This window comes from Podarcis tiliguerta (assembly GCF_965153285.1).
Source record: "Podarcis tiliguerta genome assembly, chromosome: 7".
In the NCBI taxonomy this organism is placed as follows: Eukaryota; Metazoa; Chordata; class Lepidosauria; order Squamata; family Lacertidae; genus Podarcis; species Podarcis tiliguerta.
Genome location: NC_139540.1, coordinates 72030979 through 72051146, shown reverse-complemented (window position 1 = coordinate 72051146; position 20168 = coordinate 72030979). Strand labels below are relative to the sequence as shown.

The window sequence follows — 20168 nt, the reverse complement described above, 5'->3', positions numbered from 1 at the left end:
CACCTGAACCTCAGTGAAGCTTAGATTGAGCAATACTAATGCAATCTTACTAGTCTTCTATTTCTGAATTGCAGAGGTTTTGGGCAGGGAGGCAAAGCAACCTCTCAATGTATGTGTTGAGCTGTTTGTGTAAAACTATTATATGTCTAAATATAACATGTAGATGGAGGCTCTTTTCTGCACCACGAGGTGAATGAGACACCATTCTTGTTCAAGAATAACTCATTTTGCTTGCTACCCATTTCTTGGTTATTAGTCTCTGCTAGACAACAAACCTCTCCTTCACTGGGGGGTTTTAACATCTGCCACAGATGTTTTAGTTGATATTCCTGTATTACAGAAAGTTGGACGAGATAACCTTCAAGGTCCCTTCCAACTCTGCAATTCTATGATTCTATGAAATGCTTAAGTTGCCATGGAATTCAGCCAAAAACAGAAATTGGATGAGTATGTAGAGATTTCTGTTCAGGACAAATACGAGAGGGGTAAAATGAGGTTATGTAACCCACGTGGGTGGCGCTGTGGTCTAAACCACTGAGCCTCTTGGGCTTGCTGATCAGAAGGTTGATGGTTCGAATCCCCGTGATGGGGTGAGCTCTTGTTGCTTGGTCCCAGCTCCTGCCAACCTAGCAGTTTGAAATCACGCCCAAAAGTGCAAGTAGATAAATAGGTACCACTTCAGTGGGAAGGTAAACAGCGTTTCTGTGTGCTGTTCTGGTTTCGCCAGAAGTGGCTTAGTCATGCTGGCCACATGACTTGGAAACACTGTCTGCAGACAGACGTCGGCTCCTTCAGCCTGTAAAGCGAGATGAGCGCCACAACCCCAGAGTCATCTGCAACTGGACTTAACTGTCTGGGGTCCTTTACCTTTTAACCCTAGCAGTATTTTTTCAGGCATCTGCAAAAGTTCCTAATTCATAGGAACATAGGAAGCTACCTTATGGTGAGTTAGACAATTGGTTCATCTAGCTTAGTATTGTCACAATGGATGGTAGTGACTTTCCAGGATTTCAGTTGAAGGACATTCCCAGCCCTACCTTCCCAGACAATAATTTACATCATGCAATCTCATGCCAGCAGAAAGCATTTTTTTTTTTTGTCAGTGGAACCTTTGGCTTCATTAATTGTTTGCAATATAATTAATTGCTATCATTATGTCAATAATTGTTTGAGGGCAACCCATTGCTGCTGAACTGGGAACAGCTGATATATGATCACCCACCTGTTGAGTCAAGAGCTTCCCTTTGTGTGTGTGGATCAGAAGAGCTACAAACAGAGCATGAAAGGCTATGAGTGCACAGTGAATCAAAAGAGAACTCTATCATTTCCGTCACCCTTCCTCCTCCCCTTTTATTAGTGTATGTTCTCTTAGCCACTGCAGCAACCCAGATATGAAATTATGAGCTCTTGTGGTTGACAGGATGGTCTCCCATGATTGTAGTGGAAGAGTTACAACATTTTGCTCTGCTTTAGTTTATTTCCCTTTGTATTATATATAATATTTTTTATATAAAATATAGATTTCCCTACCTTGTCTCCCCACAGCATTCAAGGCAGGTCCCAAATCTGTAGAGCAAAACATAAAATACACAAGCTACAATGCTAAATAACGCCAGTTGCTCACTTGAGCTCCTGTATAGTGTACATTTATTGTACATTTTTGTATCCACTTATATTAATGTTGTTCATTGCTTCAGGAGTTTTTGGGCTAAAAAGCAGAATATAAATAAACCATACTATAAACAGGTCTCATCAACAGCAGTTTTAAAATGTAGTCTGTCAAACTGAACATGGGAAAAGATTTACACTTGTAATATAGGTGGTGCTGTGGTCTAAACCACTGAGCTTGCCGTTCGGAAGGTTGGAGGTTTAAATCTCCACAACGGGGTCAGCTCCCATTGTTCGATGCGATGTTGGTGTTGTTTCATTGCGCCAGAAGCACATGACCCAGAAAAACTGTCTGTGGACAAACATCGGCTCCCTCAGCCAGTAAAGTGAGATGAGCACTGCAACCCCAGAGTCGTTCACAACCAGACTTAACTGTTGGGGGTCCTTTAAAGGTAAAGGGACCCCTGACCATTAGTTCCAGTCATGGACAACTCTGGGGTTGCGGCACTCATCTTGTTTTATTGGTCGAGGGAGCCGGCCTACAGCTTCCGGGTCATGACTAAGCCGCTTCTTGCAAACCAGAGCAGCGCACGGAAACACTGTTTACCTTCCTGCCAGAGTGGTACCTATTTATCTACTTGCACTTTGATGTGCTTTCGAACTGCTAGGTTGGCAGGAGCAGGGCCGAACAACGGGAGCTCACCCCGTCGCAGGGATTCAAACCACTGACCTTCTGATCGGCAAGCCCCAGGCTCTGTGGTTTAACCCACAGTGCCACCTGTGTCCAGGGGTCCTTTACCTTTACCTTTTTATGCAGCAAAGACAGGAAAATGCCCTGTACCACTTTCAAGACTGACACATATAGTGACATGTGACACAAGGTACCAAAGTGTTGTGGCTCACCACCCTTTGGAGCAGTGTCTGCTAAAGTTTAGTCTTCTTGGAATAGACATAGCAAGAGGTGGAGATGCAAACAGACAAGGAGCTTACAGGGATAGATTCATACGTCATAAGGATTGGGGCTTATTAGCATTCTCAATGAATATAAACGTAAACTGCAGTTCCAAACTAATCATATTTCACCTAGAAATCATTTATGTTAAACAGGAAGAAGCATGAAAATGCAGCAAGAGAAATATTGCAATTGCAGTGATGATAATGAAAAAGACAATAAAAAACAACACTGCAGCAGTCCTAGCAGAGTAGATATAAATGCATTTTTAATTCCCAAAATGTTTGAACGTCGGTATTCCTTTCTCAAGGGGAAAATGCTTCTCAAAACCTAAAAGCAAAGTAGAAGGTTTTGCTTTTTACAGTTGGGGACCATATTCCCCCCTTGAGAGAAAAAAACTGGCATTTGAAATGCTTTCAGAATTAAAGATACATTTTTGTTTCTTTCTCGTTTGGCTTCTGTTTGTGTGTGTCCCACCCCCTGCTGCCTCCAAGGACTTCATGTAGCCCCATGGGATCGTGCCAGAATAGGTTCTCAGGGACAGTGATTCATCATTCCGCAAAAGCCTATCTGCAGCCTGCTGTTCCCGCTTGCTCTCTCATTTTTAGATGATAGCATTGATTGGATCAACTGCAAACACAATTCTCTACCTATGAAAATACAGAGCAGTTCTTGCACTTAATTTCAGGCTCAAATAGGCAAATACACTCCAGTGACTGCTGGTGTTTGTTTTTGTTAACACCAGCCCAATAAAATTTCTATCATTGCATTGTAACAGTTAGACAAGTGCACACACAAACACAGTTCTTTTGCAAACATTTCCGCATGTTACACCAGCAGTGGAATCAATGTATCCAGCAAATATGTATGCGCGTTGCATTGCTAAGTAATATATGCAGTGTCCATAAAGGAACTGGAAAAAAAGTTCAGTTTTTGAATGAAGAAAGCCAGTCAGTCAGTCAGTCAACAGGATCATTACTTTAAGGGGCTTATGTCTATTAAATAGCCCATTGCGGGCATCACTTTTTATAATCCTTTAAATCATGTTTGAGGCTAGCAACTTTCCCCTAGAGGCCTCGATAAATAGGTTTCTATAGTGTTCTCATTCAGGCAAGATATATAATCCCCAGCTATAGATTTACAGAGGCTACATTTTATTAGCAATCAGAGAACACCAGGGAACAGTGGTGTGTGTGTGTGTGTGTGTGTGTGTGTGTGTGCATATATATTTCTGCTGATACAGTTATCTTCCAGAAAATTCAAATGCTCTTCCAATAAATGGTACAGAACAGTCTGAACAAAATGCTAACTTGAAAATGTAACAGTGGCATTAAGTTGTGCCCTGCTCTTTCTTCTGATATCTTCATCCCCAATCCCTAGCCTCATCACATGCTCATCTCACTGATGGTATCATTGTGGAAAATCTGTAACGTGGAAAATTTGGACTATTGTGCAGGTAAAAACCCACTGTGGTGGAAGTGGCTTCAGTTGGAAACATCATCTGCCATATCACTTGATTGGATCATATATCCAAAGAACAGAAAAATGAAGTGGCCACAGTTTTAATTTGGAATCCTTTCAAGTACCCTTCCACACAACTACAATCAAACAAGGAAAGGGAGGGGTCATCAATATTTAAGGCTCACTGTCTTTGGGAGGTGGAAATAGTAATTGACAATCTTACATAATGCAAAAAGAATACTTTTACTTCATCCATGGAAACCAAGACTGTTAATAGATCATACAAACTACCAAGCTTGGACCAGAATCCTTAAAATCAATGAGTGAACATGCTCCCATAGAAGCCAGCTCCTAGGGGGCCAAGGTCCCTTTACCCTCACAATAAAGTATTTGTGGGGCCTGCCCCCCAGGTTGACAGGCATTGTCATTCAAATGGTGTGTGAGCAACGCATCTTGTGATGAATTATGCTGGGTGGGGCTTACCTGCCCCCTAATGTTTTATTCAATTTACCTTCCCCCCCCCCCATTTATTTTATACTTGCTGTAGCCCTGCAGGATATAAATTTTCCAAATAAGTAAATAAAATATTGGATCCAGGACTTAGATGAGATTCAAACCTGGAACTTCAAAGTAGGTGTTGACAAATCAGGCTGGTTTTGGTCTGTGTGACTTTCACATGTGTTTACCCATAAGTCCATACTGTCCTGTTTTACATTAAATGCCTTTTTGGGAAAACCTGTGCAAAGCATTGAACTTAAATATTATTTAATTACATGTTTTAAGACTGAAAACCTGCTGGACTAGTCTGGTCTGGAACATCCTTTTATTATGCAAACTATACGGAACGCCGTTCACCTTCCTGCTAGAGCAGTACCTATTTATCTACTTGCACTTTGACGTGCTTTCAAACTGCTAGGTTGGCAGGAGCAGGGACCAAGCAACGGGAGCTCACCCCGTCATGGGGATTTGAACCGCTGACCTTCTGATCGGCAAGCCCCAGGCTCAGTGGTTTACACCACAGTGCCACCCGTGTCCCAGTCTATGGCATATTCGGGTGCTTTTTCTTCATACTGCCTTTGAGGACCCATATCCCTCCCATAGTATGTAGGCTGCCTCACAGCACTTACCAACTTGTAGAATTCAGACATGCATGGTGATATAATGTTTTAAGAACTTCACCATTTGACATATATATCTAACAGCAACAAAAAGAATTATAAGAAACTTTGTTCTAAGATCATGTTAAAGTTGCAGAGTTCATTTCTGGCTCCTTACTTTGTTTCAGAAACTCCCAACTTTCCTCTTTCACAGCTAATTAAAAGACTGTCAGAAATCTCCTGTTGTTTCCAGTAAGCCTGGAATTAAGTGTAATTCCAAAGTGCAATTAAAAGCATGGTTGGTTTTAATATATATACATATTGCAGATCTTCAGTTCTCTATTAGTAGCGCAGCGCAAATCGGCTTGGTTTGGCGAGGCTGTCACAATTTGTGGACAAAACAATCTTTTCTGCAGATATTGCTTTGTTCCTTATAGACTATTACATTTAAGCTTGGAAATGTTCAACTTTGTAATCAGAAGTTAGCTTGTGACTGCTTAATAATCAAGAATTGAAATAGGGCTGTATTCATTAGAAAGTCATTTATAGGAATAGCAAGGCTATCCACTGTGATAATAGAATGGATTAAATAAAACTGAGAGTATTGAAAGGGATATGAAACATCCACAATACAGAGGACATGCAGATCTAAGCAGGAATTAGCATTATGCAGAAGGTTTCTCTGGGGGTAAGTTATTGCATAACTATTTGCAGTAGAATTCTTGTAACCTTACCCAGCATCCTACGACATTAACCAGTGTCAGGTATACTTATACATTAAGATGGGGGTTTGGAATCCATGGCCCTATAGATATTATTAGACAAAAAATAATAATAATCTCCTCTTTGGGAGGAGAAAAGACTAAGGAGTAAATCCTATCCAAATCCAGAGTGGAGTCCCTAAGACGGTTAGATGGTGCCTTGTACGCCTCCTTCCAGCAATTCCTGCACCCAAGCTGGTGCCAGACATATTGCTCTGCTTTCCTTTGAACAATATCAGTTAGACTGGGAGGACAGTCTTGTTGTCTGGGAAGCCCAGGACCTCCATACACACTGTCCTGGCTTGCATCCCAAGGAGGTCACTTTGATGCTGCTAATACAGCAAAAAAAGCAATGCAGAAGGAACAGTTATGCGTTATTGGTCTCTACAGCCACAGCAGGCACTGTGATTCTCCTGCGGTTTGACATTACCCCTGGAGGTGCACTCCATTGTCTCTTAAGACAGACAGATACCAAAAAGAACAAATCCCACCATCCCTGGCAATTAGCCACACTTGCTGGGACCAATGCATACTAAGAATCTCAGTGCTACCATTGGTGGGTACTACAAGTTCCTGAAATGTTTAAACCAAACTACTTCCTCCTCCTTTTACACTGGATTCTGGTATCTTGGCCTTGTTGCCTTTGTGTTCCCATAGGGTTGATTGATTTATTTTACTAGCTTTGCTTCTCTTTGTTAAAGGAATGTTCTTCCATTCTTGGGGGATTATTTGCTTTCTTATATTACTATTTACAGAAGAGATCTTCCTTGTAGGATCTTTTCAAATATGTGCACTGTGGTTTCCTTCTAGTTCAAAGTGGTCTTCATGAGGCCTAGAGGCTCCATCTTCCAAACCGTTACTCATACAAATAGCCCTACAAACTACAGGCCACTGACTGATATCACTCAGGAACGGGAAAGCAAATGTGCATGAAGTCTATCTGTGTTTGGAGAAGAAATACAGTAACTGATCAAAGTTAAGAAGAAGAGTTTGGATTTGATATCCCGCCTTTCACTCCCTTTAAGGAGTCTCAAAGCGGCTAACATTCTCCTTTCCCTTCCTCCCCCACAACAAACACTCTGTGAGGTGAGTGGGGCTGAGAGACTTCAAATAAGTGTGACTGGCCCAAGGTCACCCAGCAGCTGCATGTGGAGGAGCGGAGACGCGAACCCGGTTCCCCAGATTACAAGACTACCGCTCTCAACCACTACACCACACTGGCTCTCAACTGAACATATAGCTCTTACTTTTCATAGAAGATTATTTTATCATTCTGTATCAGGAACAATGTCTCTGTGTTCAGTTCATTAGTGAACCTGTCCGCCCATCCTTCTCCCCCAGAACTGCTTCACCAGTGCAGTCAAAAGCGCCATCAGAAAGCTGAGGTGGATGGCAAGTAATCTGCTATGTTGGGGGGAAGTGTGACCTTTCACATGGAGCAGCAGCAATGTGGTGAAGGCAGAATGCAGGTCTGGGACTTTTATCAGAGCAGCAGTGATGAAATGGAAAAGAAGTGCAATTCTTTCAAGAGGAATACAAAATTTCATGAAAATTGCTCACTACCTATGCTCCACAAATAAAGTAATGCTTTTCCTCCTAAGTAAAAGTGTAGCTTTGATTTATGAATAGATTTAGTCTTGTTCAAAACCTGATAATGTTTACCCATATCCATTCTTCCCCAACCTTGTGATATCGAGCTCCCAAATGGGATTGTATCTCAAAATGCTGGAAAAAAATAGGATTTTGTTGTCAAAACAGTCCAAGATGTACAATGATTGTTTAAATGCCTTCTTCAGGGCATTTGTATACTTGCTCTAAACAAACAGCCTGCAGAGATCAAAGTTAGATATATCTCCCTTTCACATTAACTGGTTTGATTCATAAATATACCGTATTTTTCCGTGTATAAGACACCCCCATGTATAAGACGCCCCCTACTTTTGGAGATTGCAAATTTTGAAAATGGGCACATGCACTATCCGTGTATAAGATGCCCCCAAATTTTTAACTTTATTTTAAAGTAAAAAAACCACTGGTCTTATACATGGAAAAGTATGGTATTTAGTCTTGTTTGAATCATGCTCAGTCTTCCCCAAACTTCTGTGTTGAAGTTGTTCCACAACAGCTCTCATAATACCTGCCATTGACCAGGCTGGCTGTGGCTAATGGGAATGATAGTCCAAAACATATGGAGAATTCAAGCTTGAGGCAGGCAGCCTTACACTGTAAGAAGTTTTTAAAGATAAGACACTAGGGTGAATCTAGTTTATATCATCCCTACCTTACTGGCTATGCACTTGGGTTCGAGTCTGTCTCTGTGTGTTTCTAGAACAAGCTGCTTTTCCCGTATCATCCAGTGTTCTTCTATTGTCATCTGACAATAGAATATAAATACTAGAATAAGGCTCAGTAAGGATTTTTGGACTCTGAAAACACTCCATGTCTCCATTAATTCCTACAACATTGTATTTGTTGAGAGAAATCCTTTGGTTTAAATTTGTTTTGAAAGATTATAAATGAATTGGACTCTACTGTCAAGCAGCATCCACAAAAGCTTTGAATTGCACTTATGTAAGCTGTGCTTCACGAGGAGTTCATTTGTGGTGTGTGCTGAAAATTCCTCCTACATGTTTTCTTTCTTTCTTAACCACTCTCCATCAGTTAAAAAGGATATGAATTGCATTTATCAAAGGTAGGAGGGAAGTTAAGTTAAATTCTCATGGGTGGGGTTCATAATTTTTATTGCACTTACATTACCTTTAAGGTGGATGAGGGCTGTTTATCCTTTCATCCATTCTACAAATCATTTCTTCCATGATTTATGGCTTCTCAATTGCCCATGCACTAGGGAAAACACACACCATAAGGCAGTGGTGGCCCATGTGATGTAGTCCAAAGCATCTAGAAGACAACTCCCATCACACCTGACCAGTATGGCTGATATTCAGGGATGGTGGGAGTGTTATCCCATCACCAGCAGTGAAGTAAGATTCAATTGCCAAACTAGTTGTGCAATAGATGTCAGGAGTGCGTGCAGGAGCCAGGCCCTGTGATTGGTAGGGCCTCACAGGACTGGGGCCTTCCTGAGTTTGGCCTGGAAGCCGCACAGATGAGGCTTGACAGAAGACTCATAGCACCTGGTGGCAAGGGCCAGGAGGGGTATATAAGACCAGCTGTTCTCTCTGGCTCTTTGCTACAGCAACACGCTACCCACCTAGCTGTGCTTCAGCTTCCTGACTCCTGGTTTCCTGACCCTTGGACTCTTGGCTTCCTGACTCCTGGTTTCCTGATTCGTGGACTCTTGGCTTCTTGAACTCTGGACTGCTGTGCCTAGACTGCTGATTCCTGCTTCCCGACCTCTACCCTGGTCCCAACGTACCAAGCCGGGACTCTGACTGCCTGTAACCTGGACCGTGACAATAGAGTAGTGCCATCTTGTCCTTTGCAGCAGCAATGACAGCTTGCCCTGGCTCTCAGGCTCTCATGTTAAAGCTAGGAGATGTGGAGATGCCAGACCTTCTTGGCTTAGCATGAAACTATAGAGTCAGTTGGGATTGCCTCTGAAAGCCAGCACAGCTCACTACAAATTCTGCTGCTGCCCTGCCATTCCCAATGCAGAAAGTGGGAAGGACCACTGCAGAATACAGAGCAGGTTGCTAAAGCAGGTGATAGGACACAGGGAAGCCTTCATGAACTTGGTGCCTTTCAACTTTTGGGCAAAACATCTCAATAGCTCCAGCCAGCATAGTGGAAACTAACATAGGGTAGGAGATCAGGCTGCCACAGCACATATCTGAGAGAGAATCACCTCACCCCAGCAACATTGTCTTCTGCCGTTCCTGACAAACGGTGACCCCCCCCCTTGGTCATTTGAAAGAAACACACTTTTCACTTACAATTTATAACCAAGCCATAACCTGGAAATTAAAACAAGGATGACATAGGGATGGGTTAATCGGTTGGTTTTGGTTTCTCATTTTTCAATCTTACATTTTTCCATCACTTGGCAGAAGAAATCCTCATGAAAATTCACCAGCATTTTAGTGCAAATTAATCCCAATATTCACACTTTTATGCAATTTTGCCTAATACACACATTTTTATAACTCACATGTATTGTGTACATTATTTTCACTAATATATACATTGCTATGGAAACTTACCTTACTATTTGCGTTTTTGTACACACTGCGTGGCTGGAGAATTGCGTTAAAAAATTCAGAGAAGTGCGGATTTTGAAGGACAGTTGTGTTTCAGTTCATGTATTCTCTCCGGTGGGTTTGGGTTTCAATGAAAACTGAATCAAAAGTCTTGCCCATCCCTAGCTGGAACCCAAAATATGTTTGCTTGAATGTTTACTCCATAGAAGCAAACAAATCTATCTATCATCTATCTATCATCTATCTGTCTGTCTGTCTATCTATCTATCTATCTATCTATCTATCGCTATCTATTTTAGAGGAAATGTTTAGGATTGGAATATCAGTGTGAAATACACTATTATTTCTTTTGTAAGATTATTAACATGTGGAACAAAGCCCCACATTTTCACACTGTCCTTCCTGTGGCTCTCCCAGCGTTCTCCCCCCAACCTGGTCCTGTCAATGGGAACAGAATATTAGCATGGTTTGGTTATGGTGTGAAGTGGCTGTGGGCAGGGCGAGCGGTGGGTAGGCAAAGCAAGAGATATGTGATCATTGCAAGGAAACTTATTTGAAATTTTGGGGCAGCAAACAGTCATTCTGTAGCTCATCCCTCGTGCCACATCAAATAGATGTTCTGCAAGACCTTAAAAGTTTTTCTTTTCTTTTCTGCTACAGCTTGATGATTTATTGTGTTGTTTATTTGTTCATTTCTTTTGTTTTTCCTTTCCAAGGATGGCCTTTAGAAACCTGTGGGGAATGTCATAGAACAACTGGAGAATAATAATAATAAAAAGGATTCTCTTCCATCAAGGCTGTGCTGCGTGGCACTTGACAAAAAGCCTGTTAGTTTTGCTTCCTATTTGTCTGCTCAGAAAGTTTAGCAATAAAGCAAACATATTAAAACTCAACTGAATCCACAGCTGGTTAGTATATATATGTTGAGGAATGGGCCATCTTTCCATAAAAGTGTGCTGTTTTGCAACTCGGGAATCCTGGCAAAATTTATTGCATCTGTTACACACCAGTAGAAGGATAATAATGCCGTTATCCTGTTCAATCTCAGCAGTTTAATAGGAAAGCATCTGTTCTTGATACAATGTTATTTGGTAATATTTACACTTTGGGCAATATACAGATAAGTATGGTGGGTACATATGGTTGTTGTATGCATTACGTAGCTTGCAGGTACGGGTGGAAAGATCTGTCGATATTGGTCCTCCCAGTTTCTCTCCTCTCCAAGCTGAAATTCAGTTCTGTGCATCCCCCCCCCCCCATAAATTTGTATTAAAAAACAACAACCATGCAAATTCATCAGCATTTAAGGGCAAATTCATTCTAATTAAATACATTTTATATGCAGTTCTGATTAATGCACATTTTGGCAAGCAATTTCCCCAAATATACGTTGTTTTCAGCAATATTCATTCTTATGCACACTTTCCTGTGATATGTCTATTTTTGTAAACATTGGTTAACAAACTACATAGCAAAATTCCGATACGTGTGGATTTCAAAAGATAGCTGCATTTTGATTTGTTTTATAAAGTGTAAATTTGAATAGGCTTCATAGGAGACCTGAATCAAATTTCTCCCTCCAGCCCTGCTTGCAGATAATTTATTTCCAAATCTTCACATCCTTCAAGAGATGTGACTTCAGCTCCTTCATCCAATCTTGACTTCGTCACCTGCAAAATGCTCGAATCCCTGAAGGACATTCTTTCCAAACGCAGTCCTTATTGACACTTCTGATTTCAAACTGAACTGCTTTCCAACTCTGCAGGATACACAGAGCTTTCACCTTAGAGATGTCAAGGCCTAAAGCAAAGTCAAACATTGTCCACAGACAAATATGGCCAAAGACAGCTTTCTATTTATGTCCCAAATTTATCCAGGATTGAGGAACTTGTGGGGTAAATTTCAACGTGGCCCTCCAAGTCTCTTTAACTCAGGCTTCCTCAACCTCGGCCTCCAGGTGTTTTTGGCCTACAACTCCCATGATCCCTAGCTAGCAGGACCAGTGGTCAGGGATGATGGGAATTGTAGTCTCAAAACATCTGGAGGGCCGAGTTTGAGAAAGCCTGCTTTAACTGGATCTTCCGAAGTTCTCCAGGCCACATGCCTCACTTGCTGTTCTTAATATCTAAAATGTTTTTGGCTGGCTGCAATGAGTCATTGAGACCTGGTAATACCGCTTGCTTCTCTGGCATATGTAGAATGTGTGTAGAACATATCCTTCTCTCCAAAAGTAAAATTTACATTTGCTTGCCCAGGCCTCCTGGCTGAAAAAGTTTCGACACCCCTTTGATCTCTTTCAGCTGTTGCATCACTTTCCCAAACTCTTGGGTCACTTCCTTGAGTCCATTCCCTTGCTTTCTCCTCCAGCTGAAGGACCTGGACTTAAATGTCTACTTGGTCATGAAGCTCCTGATGTAACCTCAGGGAAGCTTAGCCCATCTCACAGGATAGATAAGAATTCAACAGCCTTTTAATATGTAACATCTAGTTTTACTACTGTCAGTTTTAATGCGCAATATCTTTTAGCCTTGCTGGTGTTAGGCTGATGGTTTTATATGCACTTTGTTATTGCTTTTAGAAATTGTTAGGTGTATGTTAATGATTATATTGTATCATTTTATGGTTATTCTGTATGCCTCTCTGGGGTTCTTCTCACAGAAGAGTGGGATTCATTTATCGTTGCGGTTGTTGTTTGTTGTTATGCGCACTATTATGTGGGTTCTATTGAGAAAAAATAGAACACAAATGCAATAAATAATTATGAGCACATCTTAAAAGAAAGGGAGAAGGAAACATGAAATAATGTGTCCTGAGTACATATTTAAGCATTTTTATTTTAATGAACTATGTCATAGAATCATAGAATCATAGAGTTGGAAGAGACCACAAGGGCCATCGAGTCCAACCCCCTGCCAAGCAGGAAACACCATCAGAGCACTCCTGACATATGGTTGTCAAGCCTCTGCTTAAAGACCTCCAAAGAAGGAGACTCCACCACACTCCTTGGCAGCAAATTCCACTGTCAAACAGCTCTTACTGTCAGGAAGTTCTTCCTAATGTTTAGGTGGAATCTTCTTTCTTGAAGTTTGGATCCATTGCTCCGTGTCTGCTTCTCTGGAGCAGCAGAAAACAACCTTTCTCCCTCCTCTATGTGACATGCTTTTTTATATTTGAACATGGCTATCATATCACCCCTTAACCTCCTCTTCTCCAGGCTAAACATGGCCAGCTCCCTTAGCCGTTCCTCATAAGGCATCGTTTCCAGGCCTTTGACCATTTTGGTTGCCCTCCTCTGGACACGTTCCAGTTTGTCAGTGTCCTTCTTGAACTGTGGTGCCCAGAACTGGACACAGTACTCCAGGTGAGGTCTGACCAGAGCAGAATACAGTGGCATTGTGAATACAGTGACATTGTCATTGTCTAAGATTGGATGCAAATATCAGATATGATAGTTTGATCAGGATAAAAATAGTTATTGTGCTCCAGTGAAAATCTTTGGGTTTAAAACCGCACAGGTATAGGGCTACCACAAATTTTGTGCTTGGTTAACATTCCATCTTGGCCTGTCCTGGTCTTCATAACTGGAAGTTTCTATGCTGCGGGGCAGTTCACAATACAAAAACACGAAAATACATAACATACTAACAAATATATTCCCAATGGTTGCCTGGTTGTAAGACATAATGGGCTGCAAACTGTCTTAACCTGCTTATGCTCCACTTCTGGTAATAATTCTTAAAAATATCCCAATCTCGAATTCTGGAGTGCAATGAAGGACAGTAATGCCAGCTCAAGATATTTTGCTATCTAACGTGAAAAGGTAAATAGTGCCTCCCACCCACTCACACACCAGAGTCAAGGTATTCCAGGTCAGTCAATTTATTTTGATACCTGAGGCAAAAAAAATGTCACAAGTGGGAGTGCGTGTAGAATACATTTTACTTAAATGACTACCAATTTGTCCGTCCTTCCATGATGCTAAACAGGTGGCAGCCTCACTCTCCCTAATGGAAGAGCTGGCCTTTCAGGCAGAGAAGAGAAGAGGGGTAATAAAGTAACAGAGCAGGGTAAAAGGCTTTCGTTTGAAGGAAAGCTAACAGCTGTTTCCAGTCCTTTTAGGGAGTTTGTTAAGTGAGCATCATAGCACCTTGGCTTTCAAAGCCTGCTGCTAAGAATTCCCCAGATCTCCTCCTGTTGGTTTTGTGTCCCCAGCTCCTGGGATTCCACCTCCCCTGCTGGCTACAGAATTTGCTGCTGTTCAGAGGGATCCCTTTTGTGATGCAGTTAATGGTCAGAGATGCTACAGACTCCTGCTGTGTGTGATGTTCTCAAATGGAATGGTTAAGCTTCTCATCATGTTTCTTTTAAAATCAAATTTAAAGGCAGCCCTTCTTCTTAAACTTCTCCTTTAAATCCTGATTTGCATCTCAGTGCTAGTCATGCCAATGAAGCTGCAATGTTGTTGCTGCAAAAAGTAAATAGCGGGGAGCACAGAGGGGGGTTATAAGAAGAGGGTGAGGGGATATAATCCTTTATATTTTATGCTACACCTGATGTTCTTAAAGCAGAGCTTTACTAGAGAGAGAGGAAAGAAAATAACGGCATTTTTTTTTTATCCTTAATCACACTACTTGCAGATAGCCATATGTAAGAAAAATGCCGTGTCAGATAAGCCTAAAACTTATTTAAAAGATTACCATCTTTACTGCTGTAGTGTATGTTAAATGCCAAGCATGGTTGAATGGCTGTTATGAGCAAGAAGTAATACTAAGCTAATGTGATAAGATAAAATAAACAGAAGCATATTTCATTTTTGCATCCAGAGAAATACACAGAACTGGCACCCATATGTACTTGTCACTAGGGTGGGTCAACTGGAGCATGTGCCTTGGATACAACCTGGCCCCAGAGATACTGCAGTGCACTCTAGGTGAGACTGCCCTTAAGACTGATTTGGAAGCTGCAGTTGTGGCAGGTGGACTGTTATGCAGCTTCCAAATCAGTCTTAAGGGCCTAGTGGGGGCATAGGCAACCTCGGCCCTCCAGATGTTTTGGGACTACCATTCCCATCATCCCTGACCACTGGTCCTGTTAGCTAGGGATCATGGGAGTTGTAGTCCCAAAACATCTGGAGGGCCGAGTTTGGAGGTACCTGGCCTAGTGGGAACATGTAACACCAGACCTGAAAATTGTACACTGGCTGCCAAACTGCTATAGGTCAAACTCTGTTGGGGCTCTCTAACCTCGGATTAAGTACTTGCCTAATTCGTTCCGGAGGTCCGTTCTGAATCTGAAACTGTTCTTAACCTGAAGCACCACTTTAGCTAATGGGGCCTCCTGCTGCTGCCGCACCACCGGAGCACAATTTCTGTTCTCATCCTGAAGCAAAGTTCTTAACCCGAGGTGCTATTTCTGGTTTAGTGGAGTCTGTAACCTGAAGCCTATGTAACCTGAAGTGTATGTAACTCGAGGTAGCACTGTACTTGCCTCAAACCTGAATCTAGGCATCTAGGGAGTTCTTCTTTTATTGTACCATTTATTTCCTTTCACCAAATTAACTAACACAAAGCTTTTCTTATTGGACCGTTTTACTTCTATAGACTGGCCTTTGCTCAGGTCAGTTAGATGCAAGAAACCCAACAAAGTGCCTTCCTCTGTCTTATCTTGCATGTATATTTGACGACTGACATCTGATCATGTGAAACAGTCAACTGATGCTTCAGCACGAGTTGTTGTTTTAAACCGTCAGTGGTTTGTTACTCATTGCTGCAATTTTTGTAAGGATAATTTATTTTATTATTATTTTTGAATTTATATACCACCCTATACCTGCAGGTCTCAGGTTGGTTCACAGGATAAAACCAAACATACACAAATACCTTCCCAGTCCCTAATCCTCAACACAACCATATATGTTTGTTTTTTTGTGCTTTTTATTATTATTTATATCCTGCTCTTCCCATAGGAACCCAGTGCAGTTTGAATTGCAATGCTGCCATTTGTCATGTTGTAAAGATATAATTTCAGGGATGCTTTATCCTAAGTACAGGGTTACATGGACTAGAGCTGGGATGTGCATATATGTATGAAGAATTTGTTAAATCACTGAGACCTCTTGTGTGCATCATTGCCTAGGCACACGGCCCAGAATAACATGATGAGCTAGCCTTTCCTCCTATTCACCTCTCCCCTGCTGTTGAATGATGTGCTCCTGGTGACTGGTGATCCTTATCCAGCCTCCTCCTTCTTGGGACAGAAACACTATTAAAGCCACAGTAAGTGAATGGAATCCTGCTCACCTGTGTCTTCTAATCTGGAGGAGTGGGTTTATAGAAAATGAAGTGCTGTCCTTCCGGGTGGAAAGGTGATTCACAATTAATTAGCATCAGATTCAAAGAGGAAAAATGGAATCACCAGCTTGCCAAAGAAGTTAATTGACTGCAAGAAGCAACCAGATAATTGTGTGTACCTGTGGCCAGGAACGCTGACCATTGCATTGCATATTCTTCTATGTGACATGTCAGGGAACTGCCATCGGAGCGGGAGGCGGAGAGGAGGCTCCCGGACGATGGTGGAGAGGGTCCTAGTAGAAGGAGGGATAGCCCATCCGCTGGGGAAGGTAATCAGCGTAACACCAGTGGGAAAGGGGAGGAGATGGAGGAATCGGAGAGGTGGCTCCAGGAGTCTTCGCAGGAGACCAGCGGAGAGGGGACGAGTGCTCCTTTGCCCACACCCACCTTGCGCAGGAAACTTTCATGCAGGCAACGGGGGAGGAGACTGGGCGTCAAACAGCTTCTATGTTGGAAGCGGTTTAAGAAACGCCCACTGACGGATTCTGCCAGCGACTGAGGCAGCCACGGATCTTGAGGCTGTCCTGACAGAAAGGGTTCAACCATGCATCCTAGCCAGGAGTAAAGGCAACTTATGCACGAGCAACCCCTAGAACCATTACATGACGTGTGCAATGAAGTTTAGAAAACTGCAATGAGCATAAACAAATGAACAGTATGCTGTACACTGTTGACACTTCATCCTTGCCAGTATCTCAAACGTGTTCATTCAGTGTTCCCTCAGGACAGGAAGGTTGTAGCTTTTTGCCTAGTTCACAACCTTTGCTGCTTTTGTGGCCCTGGGAAACATGGGGCATTGGAAGGTGTAGGGATGCTAGCCCTGGAACAGGGATAGCTGGATCCACTGGCTCTTCAGTGGAGATCTGAGAACTACAGGAGGGTCCTGCTCCTCTTGTATGTCATCTGAAGAGAGCTCAATCTTGAAGTCTGGGCAGGGCTGAATCCTGATACTAACTCTCCGCTGAACCCACCTATAGAATTTCCTCATGAAGATAGTGGCCACCAGACAACCATGGTCAGTACCACCTGACTGACACATCCAATCCAAGCTTCTGCTTCTCCACAATAGGTGGGGAAAGCATGGTGTTTCCCTTTACAGCCATTTCACTCACCCAAATCCCTAGAAAGCAGGATTAGTGTTTGTGGACACTATAATCCAATATGTTTTCTCAGTGCATGTACACGCACAGGTTGCATCATGTGAAGACATTGGACTAGATTATCCTCATGGTCCCTTCCAATTCTATGATTCTATGATTTAAAAAGTGAAAAAAACCAGATACCTTATATATATATTAGTTGCTGCGCAGCTCCTACACTATGGTGCAAGACCAACTCTCCCATTAGGCCGAATAAAGTGGCTGTCTCAGGCAGCTGATTTGTGAAAAGGCAGCCATTTTTTGTAATTTAATCTATTATTTTTATTTTACTTTTTTTTTTACAGAGGTACCACTGTTTATTGCTTTTTTCCCATATTACATCACAATATAAATAAACCAAAACCATCACCACATCCTCCCCACCCCCCATATATCTATATATCCATCAATCAAACAAACCCAATATTCTTTTGTTCCTCCCCCCGCTTCCCTCCACCCCCACTCAATTTCCTCTACATTCTGAGATTACATTTATCTTTGCATTTTACAATCTTCCCAAATCTTCTATATATTCTTATTATCTTTCCTTACTGATTTACCTTCCCTCAGATAAAGGTAAAGGTAAAGGTACCCCTGCCCGTACGGGCCAGTCTTGACAGACTCTAGGGTTGTGCGCCCATCTCACTCAAAGATGCCAAGGGCTAGCGCTGTCCGAAGACACTTCCGGGTCACGTGGCCAGCGTGACATCGCTGCTCTGGCGAGCCAGAGCCGCACACGGAAACGCAGTTTACCTTCCCGCTAGTAAGCGGTCCCTATTTATCTACTTGCACCCGGGAGTGCTTTCGAACTGCTAGGTTGGCAGGCACTGGGACCGAACAGCGGGAGCGCACCCCGCCGTGGGGATTCGAACCACCGACCTTTTGATCGGCAAGCCCTAGGCACTGAGGCTTTTACCCACAGCGCCACCCGCGTCCCTCAGATACTTTACATTTTAATCCAGGCATGTTAGCATATGTGTTTTTTTTGTTTTTTTTTTGAGCAATATTTTACCATATATTCATCAAAACATTCCCACTCCTTTTTTAATTTTTAATTTAATTTAATCTATTATTTTGGTATTGTTACATCCAGGGAAGGGAGAGGCCTTTGTGGCATTTTCTCAGGTCCTGAAATAATTTGATTAGCCTTAGGGACTATACACCTTAAGAGCATAAGAAGAGGCTGCTGGATCAGGTCACCGGGCCATCTTTTCCAGCATCTTGTTCCCACAGTGGTCAATTAGGTGCCTCTTGGAAGCTCGCAAGCAGAACCTGGGTGCATCAGCACACTTTCCATTTGTGAATCACAGAAACTGGTACACAGAGGCATATTGCCTTGAGCAGTGGAAGCAGAACACAGCCATTATGACTAAAGGCCAGTGATAGGCCTATCCTTCATGAGTTTATCTAATCCTTTAATTTTTAAAGCCGTGCTAGTTGGAGGTCTGAATTCCATAGGGTTGAATTCCATAGTTTTAACTATGTTCTCTGTGAAGAAATACTTCATTTTGTCTGTCCTGAATCTCCTAACATACGGTGCCATTGAATGCCCACAAGTTACATTGTTTTGGCAACTTGGCAGGGGGAATGGGGTGCTATTAGGAATAAAGAAAGTTGCCTTATACAGAGTCAGGCCATAAATCTATCTAGCTCAGTATTGGCCACACTGACAGGCAAAGGCTCTCTAGGGTGTCAGGTAGGTTTTCTGCCAGCCCTACCTGGAGATGCCAGAGATTAAAGCTTAGACCTTCTGCAAGCACAGCAGATACTCTGTCACTGAGCATTGGTGTTCCTGCTCTGACAACCAAATATCCCAGGTCATCCATGATTACAGAAATAGAGCAATTGTGGTACTACTTGCTTATCCACTCTTCAGATCTTTCAATCATGGACTCTGTGTGTGTGTGTGCATGTGTGTGCTCACACCAGCTACCCATGACCTCATGGGTGCTGCCATTATTGAGTCACTAATGAGGGAGTGGGAAGCCCTTTTCATTGTCCTGCTTTGCTTCATTACATATCAAATGGATGTGGAAAATCTTTGCAGAAGACAAACTAGGGTACTTAGGATAATACCACATCAGGACTCTTTCCCCTGACCTGGTATTTTTTGTGTACAGGGATCTTTGTGTGGCAGTTAGGCATTGGTAAACTTGGTTTATTGGAGAGGAGGTCATGGTCTTCACCTGCCCCTCCTCTTTAAGGGTATTCTGTTAAAGGGATCCGGGGGTGTGGATCCTGTCCGAAGCCCGGGTATGGGCTAGGGCCATGCCACAACCCCATCGGGGACCCTGGGGGAGCTCGCAGTTGATGTACATCAACAGGGTTCCCCCTACTGGTGGTTGACCCTGTGACATTAACATATATGAGAGAGTGCTGGAGGGGAAATAGTTAAATAGGTTGCACAGTCAGGACCCAGGGGGTGGAGTCAGTGGGACTATAAAAGGAGTTCGGGGAGGGGTTGGTTGGGAGTTGTTGGTGGGTAGTTGGTTGGTTTGAGTGGGTTGGCTGGTTGGGAAACGCAGTTGGTAATAGAGAGACAGTTAGGGCAGTGGGTTCTTAAGTGTAGGGAGGTAGAAGAGATAGAGAGAGGAAAATAAGACTAAGAAAGTAAAGAGCAACAAGGTTTAGAATGCTGTA

General features: G+C 42.6%; 1 long non-coding RNA gene across 1 annotated transcript in view; it reads left to right on the top strand.

Annotated features, from left to right (window-relative positions):
* Positions 1–10795, top strand: part of LOC310681767 — a 37808-nt gene extending 27013 nt beyond the window's left edge. The window contains exon 3 of the long non-coding RNA XR_014513599.1: positions 10756–10795. This is a non-coding gene — a long non-coding RNA (uncharacterized lncRNA). The remainder of the gene's footprint in view (positions 1–10755) is intronic.
* Positions 10796–20168: the final 9373 nt, after the last annotated feature.